General features: G+C 40.8%; 1 long non-coding RNA gene across 1 annotated transcript in view; it reads right to left on the bottom strand.

Annotated features, from left to right (window-relative positions):
- LOC147050087 (uncharacterized) overlaps positions 1-18,892 on the bottom strand; it is a 50,237-nt gene that overhangs the window by 30,436 nt on the left and 909 nt on the right. The gene's annotated exons all lie outside the window — the stretch shown is intronic.

Raw genomic sequence — 18,892 nt, 5'->3', positions numbered from 1 at the left:
GCTATCCCACCGCCCACATCAGCAACCAAGTCATCAGACTTAAACTTCAATCAGGACTTTACAAGGCAGATGTTTGAATCGCTTTCCCAGCGTCACCATTGTATGTCCGTGTGTGATGGGGGGTCTTCACGGCCTGATCGCCAGGCAGCAAAGAAGAGGGAATGAACACTGGGACGTTTATTAACTGCCACTCTAGGACATCCACTTTCACTTTTTCATCTTTTCTTCAGGGTCACTCAGGCCTTCAAGGCCTCCCTTGGGGATGATGATCACCCCCCCCCCCAGCCACCCCCTACCATTAACTCCCTCACACACACACACACACACACACACACACACACACACACACACACACACACACACACACACACACACACAGACACAAACATTTTCTAACAGCTCTTTGGTTCCAATGGGAGTAAGGCAGATAGTGTGGGATGAAAGAATGTTTCGGGCTGGGCATATGTTCGAGGAACTAAACTGCCTTGTAATTTATGAGTAGACTATTTGCAATGCATTATTGTGGATGCAGGACAGCAAAAAATAATGTACATTGATGTTTATGTTTAAAAGTAGGTTTTAAACCCAGAGTGTTGCAAAATATTAGGAATAGCCCTGATCCTCAATTTGCTTCTTCTGCGTATGTGCGTACACATGGTACAAAAGAGCAAAACATGGAATGAACGAGTGTGAAGATAAAGAGCGGCCCAATAGAAGATAGAAGGCGGAATTAGCAGAACACAGCTGAGATGATAATTGCTATCATGGAGTGTGTGTGTGTGCATGAGTACCAGCAGAGATTAGCATGTCAAATCACCAGCACACTGTGAGCAAAGACGAGAATAATCATATTCTATCAAGGCTGTGCTGATCCCTGCTGGCTTCCTTAAAAGTGTGCCAAATACTGACAGCCAGCAGCGTCTTTATCAAGCTCAGCTCGATATTGTGTTGGAAGACTGCACGTGTAGTTTTATTGGCTCAGACAACTGTTCCTGCAGCTGTAATACAAATATCACAAATATTATTCTGCCGCCCAAAAATTTGAGGAATATTCCTAAATTAGTAAAAATGTTAGTAATGGAGGCGATCTTGAAACTGCAAGTCAGTACATGGATTTCTCTTAATCCAAAAATGAGTGGTGTTAAACGAGAAAAAAAAACTTTTCTATTAAGCATTTATTAAGGATTAATCATCCACGTATTAATGTTTGATGGGTTCTGAATATATGTTGAAAATATTAACTATTTGATAGACAATTATTACAAGGATATTTTTGCCCCAGTAAAAATTGATAAAATTAAAAAATATATACATGTACGCTCCAAAAAATATATTTGTTACATTCTGATGTAAAACTGTTCTCTAGCTTTTTTTTTTTAGTTTGGAGTGAAAGATTGGGATTTCCCGGTTCTGCCCACGTGTGTGTTGGCAGTTTAATGTATGAGAAGGCGGGCATTATTAAAACATGGAGATTACACATCCTGAATGGGGCCCTCAACGAGTGCCATTAAAAATGGATGCAAAGCGAAGCACAAGAGCGAGAGGACGAGATGGCAGGGGAGAAAGCCCGGAGATGTCGAAGGGAAACTGAGTGACGCGTTAAAGCTTTCATTAGAAGAAGAAAAGAACGACGAGAGGAGAAGGAGGACAGGGATGATGAGGGGGGAGGACAGTTTGTGCTCGTGACCTCCCTGTTCTTGACTGTCAGCCTCTCACACCGACATCACACATTCAATTTAACACGGTAACGCTTCATTCCACTCAGTCACATGTCAGGACCAGATCTTAAAAGTAATGTTTCAAGTCAGGGTTAGGGTTTTAAATGAGATTTTGAAAGGTTCTAAACTGGGGTTTGGGTTTCAAAATCAGGATTTCATAAGCTGTTTACCAAGACAGGGCTATGACTTGACGGTTTGTTTTTCACAAGTTATGCATGGATGCGGTTAAAGATGGAACTATCCATCTAGTAAATCAATCATCTTCCATCACGGGGAGATTAAATGACCACATGACCAGCAAGTCAAAAAAACACATAAACACACACGTTATCGAACATTCACTTTAAAGGACATCCCATCGACCTCAGCGAGTCCTGACTAGTCCTATACATGCTTGTCACAGATGTAATTAAGTTTAAACAGAAGCGACGATAAACGTGATGTAAAGATTCCCAGGAAGCTGATGGTGTTTGATTATCTGTCCCGTCGTGACTTAGCGATCCGCTCGTGATGCTGAGGCGCTTTAAAGACGACATGCGGTAACCTTCACAGAAGCAAACCTGATGAATACTTGACATCACGATTGACAATTTTAGGTTGCTTGCAAACAAGAAATGTTTAAAGTTGTGAGTTTGGGTTGAAATTTTCAAAGTTCCAAAGCATTATCAGATATCAAAATGCTAACTACTTGATTATGATGCGAGCGTTCCACAGATTCTCAATTTCTTCCCGGTCATTTTGCTAATATGCAACCATTTACTTTCTTGTTACTACATTATCATCTTCCAGCTGTCCTAATATAGCAGCCTAATGAAGTCATGAAGCTCTCATAGCTTCCGTGTCAGATATATTCGAAAGTGGCTCGGGAAAAAAAAAAAAGATTTTCCGTCTCTACAAAACGGCCCTATAAACTTTTATGATATGATATCATTTGTTTTTTATGACATTGGACATTGTACTCTTTGGCATTGTAGCTCATTTTACCAAAGTGGAAATGGAAAGTACCAAAAGCTATGATAGCAACAACTGTGCAGAAATATGCTCAAGCTTTTTTTTTTTTTTTTTTAAAACTACATTTATAGTTCTACACACTTTGAAGGAAACATATTTGCAAGCCAACAAGGCCTGAGAGTTTCAAACCCTCACTGGTAATGTAACAAGCAGCCACTTACAGTAAGGCTGGCTTTTTTAAAATATCAGCATTAGAGGTTTAGCCCGGATGCTTCCAGAAGAGTGCGTCTATTAAAATCTCAGCAGGCATAATAGGTCCACTCGGGCCCGGTGATGGCATAATGCGCCTCACTCGAACACTCGCGTGTAGTGTTGTGTTGCTGCGGGTTTGTTCCCTGCAGGAGGTAACACCTTGATTTCAAAGTGGGTTAATCTGTGTTTTGGAGTTATTAACCTGTTGGCAACTAATCAATGGAATGGAAGTAAATTCTGTGCGGTGGTTGAGGTTAGTTTAATTACACAACCATTTAAAATGGATGAAAAAATAAAATGTGGTTCAAACTGGTCAAATTAGATTTAGTTAGCATTACCATGACTACAAAGTTAGTTTGGCGAACTTGACAATGAAATGTTAAAATGCGTTGTTTTAGATTAGCTAGTTACCGAATATAAACATCCATGGCGGTGAAGGAGTCAATAGCTCCAAAAAGTGCGAAAAGCTGAGGAACCCTAAAGGGAAAAATGTGCCCGGATGACTTTTATATCATATATCCTGGCATTCATTTTTCATATGGCAGCAGTAGCACCACGGGACCAGCACTTTTTGGTCCATTAAAACGTAGAGAGCATGTGAGTGTATATGTGATATCTCCTTTAAAGAAAGTTGAACAGTATAGCAGCAGAAAAAAATAAAATAAAATAAATATAACTCACAGCAGAATACATTTACATCTGCTGCCATCCACTTCAGAAAGTCAAAGCCTCGATGTGAGCGAGACGATGAAGAGGAGGGGGAGCAGGAAGAGGAGACACCAGATAGGATGAAGTAACTTAGATTGTATCAGCCCCATGGCTCTTTTGCACGCTGACTCTCATTTTGTGTATCTACTGTACAAACACACTCGTGTATTTCCCACTGCAACATGGCCACCACTTGCACACATCAACATGAGCAACAAGTTGCCATCCATCAATGTCAACAAAACACGCTTCTTCCTTGGCTTCTCCTCAGAGAGGAGCCGTTTGACAGTGTAAAACCATCATCTATCGGATGTGTACAACACACAAATTTTCCTGAGATTTTCCTCTAGGATCAAATATATGTTCAATGTTATATTAAATGCAAAGCCAATGAGCACAGCAAATTATAATTACAGACAGTGCATTTGTTTACAAAGTAGCCATACGGCTGCAGTACACCGACAATTACAATTTCTATCCTTCCCTCATATGTTCTGCACCGAATGTTCTCTATCATAAAATCTGACTGAGAATTTCAGTAGTCTCGTAATAAAGACTCCGGAGAGCTGATAAAATAAAATAAAGTAACTGACAAGGGCTGCATTTAGAGAAGGCGCAGCAATAAGTCAGCTCTACGTGGCTGGATAGCAACAACAACAACAACAAAAAAAGAGAAGGCGGAGAGCATGCGTTGGGCATCGATAAAAGGAGAAAATAAGATCACTTGGGCCATCGAGATGTCAGTGGAGAGAAAACACGATAAAAAGGTTGTTGCCGTCCTCTTTCAGATAACAGTCGTCACGTGTTGAATCGCATGTTGCGCCAATAACTGAAATAAATGGTCACATAAAAGCATTTTTTTGGGGGGGATGGGTTTAAGCATTATGTTCTTACTAAAATGAGTAATCGGGCGATCACTCATGCATCACTAATGATCTGAAATCATTAAAAAAAAACAAAAAACAGCTTGAACATTTGCTTGTGAAATAAATTTACTCTTTTTACACGGTTAATTTATATTCAACGGCATGTATGTGTTAATCATGCTATTCATTGAGCCACAAGGGGTAATTAATTGAATCAAAACAACTTGGAAATTATGTAATTACGCTGCAGGTGTCTTAAACAACACTTTGACTCTACAAGTAAACTTTAGGAACTAATATTATTTCATTTGATAATTACTAAATATGATTAATCTTGATATTTTGTATTTGATTATATAATTGTCCTTGCAACCACATTTGCGACTGTAAAAAATATATATATTTGCCAATGTGATTTTTAATTACAATGTTTGCCAATGATTACAGTAATATGATTAGTTGATCATGGAATAATTAATAGAATAAAGAGTGATGAGTGATACTTTTTAGATGCAAAAATCATATAAAGATTAAATCAACAAAATAAAACAAACAATGAATAAATAAAGTCTTGAGGAAACAAAAGTTGTTTGAAAAGCCGCCACAGTTTTTGGAATATAAACATGAGACGCTGGAAGCCACATTGCACCTTTTGCCAGCAAAGCAAAGCAAATCTCATGTTGAGGTTAAAGCAGATATATATAAAAAAAAAAGGTCACTGTTTAGATTGGATTGCACAAATGGCATAAAATGGCACACCCGCTGTCTCGAATGCACTTGTGATGCATGAGAGCTTGCTGGGAATTTGGAATCATGACCGCTTGTGGCTCTCCTCATTCTATTTCACACACGCTTTTACGATCTGCTCCTTTTTCAATACACCTCATGGTCGCCTTCATCCATCCTTCTTCCTGTCTGACCTCAACATGCCAGAAAACGCACATAGCAAGACTTGTTTTTTTTTTTTCAGAGCATGGCAGCAAAATCCGGTGATCATTTTGAGGATTTTTTTTTTCCTGAAAATAGGAGGTGCCGGGGCCCGTTCATTGCTGCTCGCGGCTTTAATCAGTTTGTTTTTACGGCTGCAGTCGTCAAACTGGTTGGTGTAACAGGATTACCTCGCCTGCGTCAAATCCTCTTTTTCCCGGCGGCTCGCTTCCTCCTCTCACTTCTCCTCGTTTTAGCACCTTCTCTATATTCTTTGGAGTAGTTCAATGGCGATGTCAGCTGTGAAAATGTCTCGTGAAATAGCAAAAACAGTGCAGCCTCTATCAGAGCGAGCGTTCTCGTTATTTTCCCTCACAAATACAAACAGGTGTGTTAATATATTCCGAGTTTATCGGCCCATGAGCAAATACGCCGTCACTCATTGGTTGCGAGTGATTTACTCGGGCTTTCGCCACTCAAAACGGCTTCTAATTTAGCGCTTTTATGGCGATTTTGCTCATTCTCCAACCGTCCGCGAAGGTTAAACTGCCACGAGCAAAGGCGTATGTGTCGTTTTGGTACGCAATTACGTGTGTTTGTGTGCAAGCTTTCCCAACCTATTACGGCTTTGAAACAAGAGAGCAGAGCCAATTTGACTTCAACTAAACCAGTTTTCAAAGCTTTCTCTTATTTAAATACCGATAGTGAGTGAAGGTTTTACACGCTCTATAGCCGCATAAACTCAATTAATACAACCCCCCCCAGAAAAAAACAACAATAATGACCCATGACACTAATGAGACGGATTTCACACTGAGCTTATTTAGCGATTTGGTTTGAAGTACATATACGGCTTGGACCATATAATGAGAGATGTAATACTTTTAGTACGTCTGGAACTAACAGTGGGGGGGGGGGGGCAAGAAAGAAAACAAAATGGCGTTTCACACAGCAGGGTCCGAGTGAAAGCTTGCCCATATTTGGAAGTGGCTTTTCCCGCTGCTTGCTATATTAGCAATCTGAAATCACTCCGCCATTCCTCTATATTGGATTTTACACTTGTATGATTAATTAAAGTTTTGGGCTGGATCAGAAGACCCGAAAAGTCTTACAGTTTGTAAACCCACAAACAAAAAACAATTTTCACATGGGAAGTCATGTGAGAGTTCGGGAAGTCGTGAGAGTTCAGAAAATCACCCGAGATTTCAGAAAATGGTTTTCCAGTAACTACCATGAAACCAGAAATGTTCTTTCTACTCTGTAAATTGCAGCTAATTTGACAATGACGGAATTAGAAGCTAATGTTTCGTGACTCAGCTACCAAGCAAACAAGCTAAGCTTCAAAACACTTTGATAACAGCCAGGGGCGCCACCATTTTCTATCTCGCCGTTCTTTTCCTTTCATACTTGACATCAAGCATAGGCATTGTCTAATAGCAGCGATTTGTCTTTCAAAACAAAGTTGCCACATTCAGAAAAACAAGCTTCTCTGCCCGATAAACTAGGATGAAAAATGCTTCTTTATTCCCCAGAGGGAGTCCTCGTGACCCGTGTCGAGTAAACGTCAGCTCTCGGCGAGCAATTTTGCGCGGGGGTTCGCCTGCGTGTCCATCTATCTGTTGGACTGTCACGCCAAATGTTTCATTTCTGAAGGGGGATGCAACACGAAGGAACCTACGAGCGGACCTGTCCCTCCAGCTCCGTGCATCTCCTGTATGATGTTTGACAAATAGTCCAAAGGAAGAAGCAAGGCTCCCTGGAGCTGTCTGCATGTGGGGAGTGGAGCTTCCTTTAGAGTGCTGTACCTGTTTGATTTTAGAGTCCTGTCATGTTTTGGCTTCAGGGTTTTCCTTATTCCACTTTAGAATAGTGTACTTTTTTTACTTAAGAGTGCTGTACCTCTTTGACTGGAGTATTTTTTTGATGTAAAATAAACAGTATAATTTCTCATGATGACGAATGATGATGATGATGATGATGATGATGATGATATACGGAATGCACGTGGTGGGTGGAGACAAATTTTCTCAAGAAAATGTTGACTTTCCCTTTGAGTGGGTACAGTCTAAAGTCAAACAGGTTCACATTTGAGCTTTTTGCACGTCGTCCGATGTATTATTGACAATGTGCTGTCAGAGATACTCAGGTGGATGAGCGGGAGAAGATATGGACCTAATGGTACAACTCTGTGATGAAAGAAAGAAAAGAACAAGCCAAGTAGAACAAGATGACGTGATGGTGACTATATTGAGGGAATATATAAAGGAGTGGTGGTACACACAGACAGACACACACACACACACACACACACACACACACACACACGCACACGCAGACACAGACACACCGCAACAAGTGTGAATCCTCTGAGAGGGAAAACTGCGATGTCTCCGTGTCAGCTTGCAAAAAGCTTCTCCTCACCTTTGTTGCACAATACACACATGCACACGCGCAGACTATTCCACCCTCAATGACGGCATCCATCAATCAATCATTTATCCCCCCCCAAAAAAATAAATTGCTGACCATATACGTCCTTAAATGTTGCTTTGTTTTACGGTGCCCATTGTAAAAGACAACATGTTAATTGCTTTACCTGGAAAAACTAAAAGTTGAATGAATAATTTAACATTGAGCTTCTCTGCTAAAACGTCCGTCATGAATTCCGGCAGCTTTTCAATGCAAATAAATTGAGTGGGGCCTGAGACCTGAGCGACAAAACGCTTCCATTTCACGGTTTAGCCTGTGAGTGTGTTTAGCCGCAGAATGAGGCAGAGAAGAAAGCCAGGGTTTGAGTGAGAAAAGAAGAAAAGAATGAGATTGAACGAGAATAGGAAGGCCGCGGGAGGTGAGTGAGCGTGTTGATGTAGCCGAGAGGAGACGGGATATTAGATACAAATTATTCATGCGCCTTCGCCAAATCCGCCCTCTCGTGAGAGACGATGGAGTGTTTGTACCTCAAAGATGACGACGCTCGGACGCGAGAGGCGATTGCGAGAGAGCTGCAGCTAAACATCATTCGGCATTCATTAGCCGGCTTTATAGTCAGTCAAGGAAACAACTGGAATCATCGCCTCAAAGGCTGTTCAAATTGGATCGTTTCTTCTGAGGAATTATTTTACATACAGACACCAATATGAGTACTCTAGTCTTTAGTCACCGATACTATTTCCAAGCGCCGATACCATTGACATTTTTTCAAGCTGAGCTCACACAAAATTTAGTTTAAAAACTGATCCCAGCAACGCCTGATTGGTAATGCCATTATTTCCTATGGGGGTAAAAATAATCTGATTGTATTGAACAATCAAGGTTTAGCCGTTATTTTGAAAATGCAAAGAGGAAGCGGCACAAAATCTCTGAATAATTACGCCGGCAGCGACGACTAATCAGCCGACAGAAGGCATGTCGAGTGCATGGTCGTTGTGTGCATCTCGTCTGTTTGTGTGAATTGACAACAATGCGTTCACCATGTAGTCGCGAGCTCCACTGTGTGTGTCTCGTTAATGAAGACGGCGCTAACGTCTCCGGAGCGCGTGGGGAAAACACTAGAGTACATACACACGTCGCATAGAAGAAAGAAATGTTCCGATGGTCCGTCCTGCTTTAGAGTCGGATGAATAATTCAGCACAACCTAATGTTGTCTCGGCCTCATCGCGCATATTTCACAACGCCGCGCTACACGTCTTTGCTCTTGTTTATATCTTCTTTTTTTTTTTTAGGGCATGGCGGGCTTTCATTTTCTGGTCTAACGCAACAATACTCGATCAACTGGATCACCTCTACTCAAGCGCAAACATGCGTGTTGCTAGGATATCCAAGAAATAGGCATCTTTCAATGACAAACACGTTCAAACCATTGTGTACGTGCCTGTGCCTCACATGAAATAACCGAGAAATAGCAAAGGAATTCGTCAAACCAAACCCACAGGGATGAAATATGATAACCTAAATTAGGAGAATGTTGCTAATTTGACATGGTAGCCTCCATGGTAGTTAGTATTGACAAGTTAGTACTTAGCATGGTAGCATGCTAAGCAAATAGCTTGGGTAAACTTTGCAAAAAGTGTGCGCACCCCCCTGCCAATCACAAGGCACATATAGACAAACTATAGACTGGTCACTGCCAAATCACAGGAAAATATAATGGATCAATCTGTTATCGGATATTTTAGGTGCTGAGCAACAACTGCAAATGTTAGTCATCATAAAATATACGAAAAAAAATTGACAACTGTCCACTGATAGAAAGATGAGTCATAAAATCAATAGCGCAATGCAGTTGAGGCTGAAATGTATTTTTCGATGATTTCAAGGAAATTACACATGCAAATGTATTCCTCGAATGATTCAAGATTCAAGAGTCATGTTTGAGCGTGCAAAACAAGGAATTTGACTTCGGCATATGACAGCCTCTGTTCAACCTTTAGGTGACTAACAACACTCAGGACATGAGAAAATATTCTCAAACATCCCCTGATCTTAAAACTCCCAGGAGGGCAAGGGAAAAACTCAAAACTCCAACTAGGGGAAATGAGAAACCTTGAGAAGAGACCACAGATGGGAGGGTCCCTCTTCCAGGATGACCAGGCTGCAATGGATGCAGAGAGGACACATAGTACAAACAGTGTAGACAATTCACAAAAGGTGTGGAGAGCAGGATGTTATTGCACAGCAATGACTCTGAGACTCTAAGAGTGGTGTGAGTTCATCAAAGCAACAGCCTGGGGGGAGAAGCTGTCTCTGTGTCTGCTTGCATGCAATCAGCGTCGGTCGGCGAGAGGCTCAACATTCACATTTATTGTCTACTTTTCTGTCCGTGCGTTTGGATTCACGGTAAAGATGATGCTCATTTTGCCCAGGTGAGGATATAAAAATAGAAAATAAAGGGCAACTGTCAGGCTCGCGACCTAAATTGGAGAGGGGATTGAGTGGTGCTTCACCTGCATCTGTCGTGTCTTTATCTGCCGCTGAAAGGTCGAACGCTGCCAGACTGCAGCTGACTGGCTCAAGTGTAATCAAGCATGGCCGACTTTTTCTGACATGCACACACACACACGTACATCCACACACACACACACACACATCTAACCAAGCTATTTCCTGGCGCTGACACTTTGTCATTCATAATCAAAACCATATCTCCTTTACCATCCTGTATAGGCGCAAGCTAAAACCTACTAAATAATAATAAAACTGAAATGTCCGACTAGTATGCATTTCACCGGATTCTGGAAGTCAAAATATACAAGGATTGATGAAGAACAAAAATGGGAGCAGCAAAGCAATTCCAAGCTCATGCCTTGAAAATAATAATAATAAGCTGCGATGCTCATATACAACAAGTAATAAAATAGAGAAGTTTGCCTACACAGGATTATTGCAGTCCCAAAAAGGCTGAATCGACAAATGCGCTGCGGAATTTCTTTAATCCTATAAAAACCTATCGTCATACAGCCGTGCAAATCGGATAGCAAATGTATTTATATATTTTTTTCTTTACTGTTCAAGTGAGCAGAAAAATGTTGGTTATATAGAGAGACGGAGCGAAAGAGAATACAGCTAACGCTAACCCTATTGCTAACCCAAACTCAAGATTCCGACCTAGACCGCTTTACCATAAGGAAAGACAAGCACTTATGCAATTCAAAAAGTTTGGCGAAACAGAGTTCTCAACTGTCAACAAAAGCCACCCTCAGCTATTTTGGAGACAAAGACACAGGGCAGCTAAGATGGAGAGGAAATAAAGGTAGGACAGGAGGATGGGAGCTAAAGTGAGATTTAGGAGAGGAGAAACGGGTGATTAGTGGGCAGCTGATGCATGGAGGGAGGCGCTGAGGGGAAGATGGAACTGGGGGGAGGTGAGGTAAAGGGGGGAGGGGGGTCAGAAAGAGAGCAAAAGAGAGAGACAGTCCATCTCAGAGAGTGGAGGAAGGACAAAGTTTAAGCAGGATTGATCACCTGTGTCTGTCTCCGGAATAAGGCTCAGGATGTACATCATTACAGAAGAGGACGCTCCCACACCTGAGCTGCATGAAGGGGGGCTTGAGTTTAAAGGAGCTAACAGCAACCCTGCTGTGGATCCCTTTTTTATTGGGGCCCCAAACCTAACTAACCTTTGGAAGGAGCGAGACATCTGTGTTTCTGGTTTAAAAAGAATACGTACGTCTGCCAAAACAAGCAATCAGAATTGGCAATAAATGGAGAATGACATTTTGTACTTCTACTGAAATATACGTACAAAATAGTTTTAAAAAAAATAACAACTGTAACCCTGACTAATAACCATAAAGCATGTAGAGCATTAGAATTTGGAAAGATACATCCATTCAGTTAGATTTAACTTTTTTAACTATTTGTTTTCAATCATTTACACCGGTACCATTTCAAATAAATAAATGTATGTATTTTTATTATCTTGTATCCAAGCACATTGTCTTAACAGAAACCATGCAGTGGCTTATAATATTGAATATATTTTTCAAGGGAGGAAAAAAAAAAAACACATTTGGTGGCAGGTTGACATGATGGTGTTACTTTTCTTTGTTTAATTTCTTTTGGGTATTCACTCAAATGAAAACATCATAGGGAACAACATTCATTCAGCTTCCAAAGGTAGCATCAAGTCCTTTTCATGTATGGATTAGCCATTTGAAAAAAGGCAGGGCGGGGACACACTCAAGAGAGACCTTGCAGGAAGAAGAAAACATGACGCTTGAATAGCAAGCTTACTCGGAAGAGGGCCAGTGAATTAGAGCATGGAGGCCATTGTCGATGGCTTGACTACGTTAAGTGTGTATGTACATACATCAGACTCCATTACCATTAGGGTGATTCATACCACATGCTGGCAGAGATGGACGAGAGGGGAAGAGGATGGTGAGGAGGAAGAGGAGGAAGAGGATGTGGCCACCGCAGAGCATGATTGTAATGACTGCAGTGAGGTCGTTGGTGCAATTACTGAAGAGGTGCGCAATCAAGCGCACAACAACTTTGGAGAAAGTTTGTGTTTTATGTTTGTTTGCTATCAGTGCTCATTATTCTTGTACAATATTGAAAGCAGTGATATCAAATGATTGTACACAATCGGTTTCAGAACCTCTATGCTGCCTTTGATACAGCTTGGCATTTTGAATGTCAAATAAGCTACTCATTTATTTGAGTAGTTTTAGCCTATATTTTTATTTCATGATGATGGGAAACGACTGTGAAAGGTTTAGCGTATCTGCAAATATTTGTATATTTTTATGGTATTTTAGAAATGAAACTTAAGGAACTCAATTGTTGGTCAATAAATCTAAAAATTGGTGATTTTTTTTCAAAATAAAATTACAACAGATCAGGTTTTCATAATAATACTACTACTAATAATAACAATAATAATGGCGTAAAGGCACAATTCTCTCGTAGACTGCTCAGGATTTAGTAGCGCCATCATCGTTCATCTGAAGAGGCCGACTTTAATACTCTTTACAGCAGAGTTCCTGTTTGCGCTCCCAATTGATTTGAAGCCAGCCGCACGGCGTGATCCAATAGAGGGATTTGCTGATGATGTAATATGTGCGGGGAATGAAACAATACCCGGGCGAGTCGGGCCTATTCCATTATTCACGTCTTATTTCATCATTTCACGTCACAGCGAGTATCAGGGGCCCTTTGTTTGCGCTGTATTTGCATCCCTTGCCGTCTGGGTGCAAGTTACTCTGACAGACTAGCATGGCTTTAAAAATGGTTTTGATTTGTGAGATTGACTGGAAAATATTCATAGCTCAGGTCAGGCCCAACCAGCCGTGGAATTTACTGGTTGGTCAAATATTTTACAAAGAACATTTCAGCAAACACTGGATAAAATTGTATCTCACCATAATTCAGATATTAGCATAACTACTTGCAGCTCGCACGCAACATCAAGTAGCCACAAAAATCATCAGTGGAATTTGATGATTCAAGATAAAAGACACGTGGAGGCTAACGTTACCCAATCGCTGGTTCCAACAAAGATGTTCTATATCATAAATGAATACAAAAAATTATTAAATAAACTACTGCACTGTGATACAGTGAGAAAAATTGCAATTCAAGCAGAAAATGTGAGTAAATAGTTTCAAAATTCAACATTGACCTCAGTTGAACACAATAACCACGTGTTGATATGATCCATGTAAATGTCAGTGACCCCGACTAATTGACATTTTAAATCATTGTAACACATTATCAGTCAAGTTATTTTTTAAAGCAGATTGTTTTAGGCCATATTTTCAAATCTTGAGCAGAACTTATATCACATAAATCCATTTGTCACATTTTAAAGGATAACATTAAGATTGTTTAGTTCCAGTAAAAGAGATAAGATTGAATCATGTGGAGGTTTTTTTTCCCCACAGAGCATAAAAGCGTTTAAGATGATTTTTTTGTTGTTGTTTAGCAGCAAATCAAAATATAATGCTATGAAGTGCTTCAGCACTCTGCAAGTGACCTTCACTAGTCATTATGTTGACTCAACACCAGCTCGAGCGCATATGCCGCATACCAAACAACATGACACAAAACAATTGAAAGAAGCCACACGATGACATTGTTATAACAAGGATGAAAACTTTGTAGTCTATGCTGGATATTTTTGTGGTAACAAAGTGTCTGCTGATAAGTCTACAGCCACGATAACAGAGGACAGATAAGAAGCAGCTGTTGGTCAACTAAACATTCTTACAGCCATTATTCACCACATTGTTATTTAAATTAGTAATGGTCAAAAACTTGGCAAGAATTTTGTGAACAGTGTCCGCTTGAACTTTGACTCCGATTGATTGGCACTGCAATGAGAACATTAACATTGTAGCATTAAAAGCCAACGTCGTCATTGAGACTTTTCTGAGGTGGATTACAATGTCATTTAAGCACACACAAAAACATGTTTCTGTTCTACATACACACACTTGGAAGGGCTTGTCGACTTGGTTTTGTCCCGCCGCTTGTTTGCAGCGACCACTGTGCCTCGCCCTGTCATATTTGCAAGGGGCCGCGATGCGAGCCGACAGCCACGTCGGTTGCAGTGACTCGGCACAAAGTTACCTGCTGATGCTGGCGGCCATTGAACATGACAGCGTGTGTGTTTGTGTGTGTTTGGGCCCCGGGGTTTATGAGCTACCAGAAACACAACCTGCGTGTGAAAAGAGGAAAGGACTGTTGCTGATTGTAGGATGAGGAAGCGGCATGCTTGTCTGAATATGTCAAAAGGCCAATTCCAACTTTTTCCATTTTGTAAGAGTTTTTTCGACTAACATGGCTGCTTGGATAAAAAATTCCATTGATTTTCCAGACATGGGTTTGTAATTTTTTTTTTTTTTAATGTGTCTACTCACGGGTGAGCTACCAACCAAATTTCATGTTCAAAGATCATAAAGCTAGCAATTTAGCATTATCCATTAGTCTAGTATACATAATGCGGTAGCTGTATGAAATAATCTCTGTGACAAATTAGTCTTTGAAAAATTACCCTAAATTAGCCGCCTAAAACTAAAATGGAAGACTTCCAGTGTCTTTTCAGGCATGGAAGGTTATTCTTTGTAAACCAAAGGCGATTTATAAAGAATAACCTCACATGACCTACTCTTTGAAGGAATAAAGGAAGAAAATCAACATCGGGAGGGAAGTTATTGCTGCTCAGTGGCCTGTAATGGCCACTTCAAACTAAAATGGCAGACTTGCTGCATCTTTTCACCCATGGCTTTCTGTTTATAAAGAGTAACCTCTGATGACCAACTCGTTCGTCTTCCCTTCTACTCGAGAGAAAATATAAGAAAGCAAATCAAAGGATCAGGACAAAAGTTATTGCATTTTAATGGCCCTAGAATGGCCACTTCAAACTTCAAATGTCAGATGTTTCTATTCAGACATGGCTTTTAGAGGTTTTCTTGGTGGGTTCATTCAGATGGGTTGAATTTTCAAATGAAAACAATGTTTTAGGGCAGGGGTCAACAAGTCCGGTCCTCAAGGGTGCAAATCCAGCCTGCTTTAGATGCATCCCCACTGCAACATACCTGATTTAAATCATCAAGACCGTTATCAGGCTTAATAGAGCTTGCTGATACGCTGAACATTTGAATCAGGTGTGTTGTAGTCGGGCTGCACCTAAAACGGGCTGGATTGGCACCCTTGAGGACCGAACTTGTTGACCCCTGCTTTAGAGGATGTAAGACTTCCAGTGTCTTCTCAGCCGTGACTTCTGACAACTTTTTTGTGGGTCTACTCATGATAGAAATGCCTACCAAGTTTCTTGTTGTAACGTTGAAATGGATTCAGAGGCTGAATTTTTGCGAGTAGTTAGTCTTTGAAAGATCAGGTAATGGCAAACATGACCTTTTTAAAGTAAGGTGACAGAGTTATATATATTTTTTTCAGGCATGGCTTTTTGACAATTTTTTGTGGGTCTGCTGGTAGAGCTGTCGATCAAGTTTCAAGATGTAAAGTTAGACTGGCGTTTTTGGACGTAGTTTGTCTTTGAAGGATCAGATAATGGTCAACATGACATGTTCAAACTAAGATGACAGATGTCCAGTGTTTTTCCAAATATGGCTTTTTCACACTTTTTTGTGGGTTTAGTTATGATGGCGCTCCTACCAAGTTTCATGTTTTAGTTAAACAGGTCTTGGGGGTGGAATTTGAAAAAGGAATCAGGTTTTATGGGCAGTTATCAAATCTTGCCACAATACTCCACTCAGAGTTAGTGAAGGAAATTCAACTCATCTCAGTTCATTGCCCATCTGGCAAGCATTTGTGGTATAAATTTGGTAGCTGTCGTAGAAAATCTCTAGGGCAAGTCCGTCTTTGAATGAGCAGTTAGAGGAATAGTTCCTGGTTTGCGAGGAAGGGATTTAGAGCAGTGGAGAAATTCCAGTCTATTCACTGCTGGATTTACACACATCAGTGAGTTGAGAGGAAGCGAGGAAGAGGAGGATGAAGAGGAGGAAGGAAGGTTTTCAAATGTCAAGTCCTCCGAGATTAACAAGGCAGCGAGGGAGGCCCGAGCTTCGATTCCACACCGCTTCTCAACTTCTTCCTGAGTTCGCCTCGGAGATGCCGCCGTCCCTCGCCGTCCCTGCAACACGACAACTGCCGCAACCCCCCCACCCCACCCCACACACATTCTTGTCACATCCTTTGCACTCACTCGCCTTTTCTCTCGGTGCACATATTTTTTTATGCACACTCACTGTAGGGACTTGAGCAAAGAGGGCCACAGATTGAACTCCAATGGTACTCACTTGAGAGCGCAGACCTCTACCAAGGGCAAAAACCCTGATTCTGAATGGTGTCAATTGATTGGGGTCCGCTGGGTGAATTTCGTGGGTGGAGTTCAACAAAGCCCAAAAAGACTGCTTTAAACCAAAATGATGTCCTTGAGATGTTTATGTGTCCTCACAATTCTATGTCCATGGGTGAACACAGAGTGCATTTTTCTAGTATTCCACCTGGTGCTTCTGAGTGACTTTTGTCAGATTTTTTTTAAAACCAGAGAAGGCCTTCATACATTTTGGGGGGGAATTCACTGGCCTTAAAAAGGTTTATTGGTCTGAAGACTAATAATGAGGTTAAATTTCCATGCATACATGTTCCAAGTCAATTTGAATTCCACCATGATCCTTCAAAGACCAACAGCTGCATGTTTCCACGCAAAACTACAAATGTGGTGGGAATGAAGTGAGTTCTTTGGATTGTTTCAAGGTCCTATTTGATTTTTTTTTTTTTTTCTTGAGTTAATATACACGGTAAATATGAAATCAATTTCAGTAGCTACAGGTCAAATTTATTCCGTACTAACCCATGACATATTGGTTTTATTTATTTGGGTTCACTTTGAGTAAAAATCATCAAATTTCATTTAGTCTAGTTTTATTGCTGACAAATGTCAACATGTGTTATACTGGACAAGAATAATATGGAAGGGATAAGCTGCATTTCCATACATACAGCAACAGCTGAGCCAATGAAAATAATAATACAACAATATCAGAATACAAAATTGTCATCTTGATGCACGCAGACTATATTTTCACACAACCAAACAAGTTATCCTGGGGAAAGGATTTAAAGAAGAACTGACCCCCGATTCTGCAGTAGATTCTATCAGCACAAATCCGATGTCTTCCTTGCAAGATAAATTGATTCCTTCGGGTGAAGGTGTGTGTATGTGTCTGTGTGTATGTGTGCGTGCATGTATGGACTTCAAGTGACAGTGACCTGGTCATACAAGCTATGTGAGGACTGACGCTGACCATTTGAAAAGCTCACTTTGTAATGGCGTAACCTCGGTGGAGCTGATGGTGGCATTGTTTTGAAAGGCTCAATCTGTAACAGTCATGTGTCCAAAGAATGCTCACAATGCGGTGGATTTTATCCTTGTTGTAACGATAGATTTTTTTTTTTGCACTATGCTAAGGCATTATAAGGATACATGTCGATTGTGCTATCCATGAATGAATTACAGTGCAAACACACACAAATCATGCCAACACACACACACACACACACACACACACACACACACACACACACACACACACACACACACACACACACACACACCAAACACACAGAGCAGCAAATGCATGCACACAAGCAAACATGGATTCATAGTGTAAACCCACACCCACACACGAGACAGATCAATAAAACCAACACATGTCCATGATGATCTAAAAAAAACAACATCAAACTTGCTCACATTGGCTTTTTCCAAACGACACCAGTGTGCTATTCCTGACATTTTACCTTTTACCGAGACGGCCACCTGACATTTTCTCACCCTAGCTGGTCATGGCGAAAGGGATGAATACTAATCATGAACGCTTATTCCAGAAGGCTGCAGAAATCTTGGAGAAAACCAATAATAGTGCCAAGATTTGTGACCGAAAAAAGAAAAACAGGGGGGGGTACTAAATCTCAGCATTGTCTTACCAGTCTGCTTCTCAAAGCAGCATTAAAACATCTCAACACACAAGATGGGCTAGTGAGTGTTTTTTTTCTTAGGCCAGAATGCACTGACACATAAAATGCTTACAAGTCATTTTGTTAACAATTTTTAGAAAGTACAAAACTCAACAGTGCTTAAAAACATGCTTCAGAAAAATTTTAATGGTTTGGAATGGGCTGGAACGAATTATTGGCCTTCCCGTTCATTTCAATAGGGAAAGTTGATTTGAGATACAAGCATAATTAGCAGGGAGCACAGTCACAGAACAAATTAAACTCCATAGTTAGTAAGCACTTGCATTAATTATTTGGGATTTTCATTTAATCCGTACATACGCTGTGGCGGCGGCGTCATTTTTCAAGGCATTCCACGGTGGGTGGTTTGTGTTGGGCTTATTGTGTGCTACAAAATATGACAAGTCGCTTACTCACACCGCACGCTAATTGTCCCCGGAGCCCGCCACGCGAGCGCTCATTGAGCGCTAATTGCCGCCCGG

Source organism: Syngnathus leptorhynchus, chromosome 10 (assembly GCF_054491065.1).
Source record: "Syngnathus leptorhynchus isolate UIUO chromosome 10, UIUO_Slep, whole genome shotgun sequence".
In the NCBI taxonomy this organism is placed as follows: domain Eukaryota; kingdom Metazoa; phylum Chordata; class Actinopteri; order Syngnathiformes; family Syngnathidae; genus Syngnathus; species Syngnathus leptorhynchus.
This window is presented reverse-complemented; position numbering and strand designations above follow the sequence as displayed.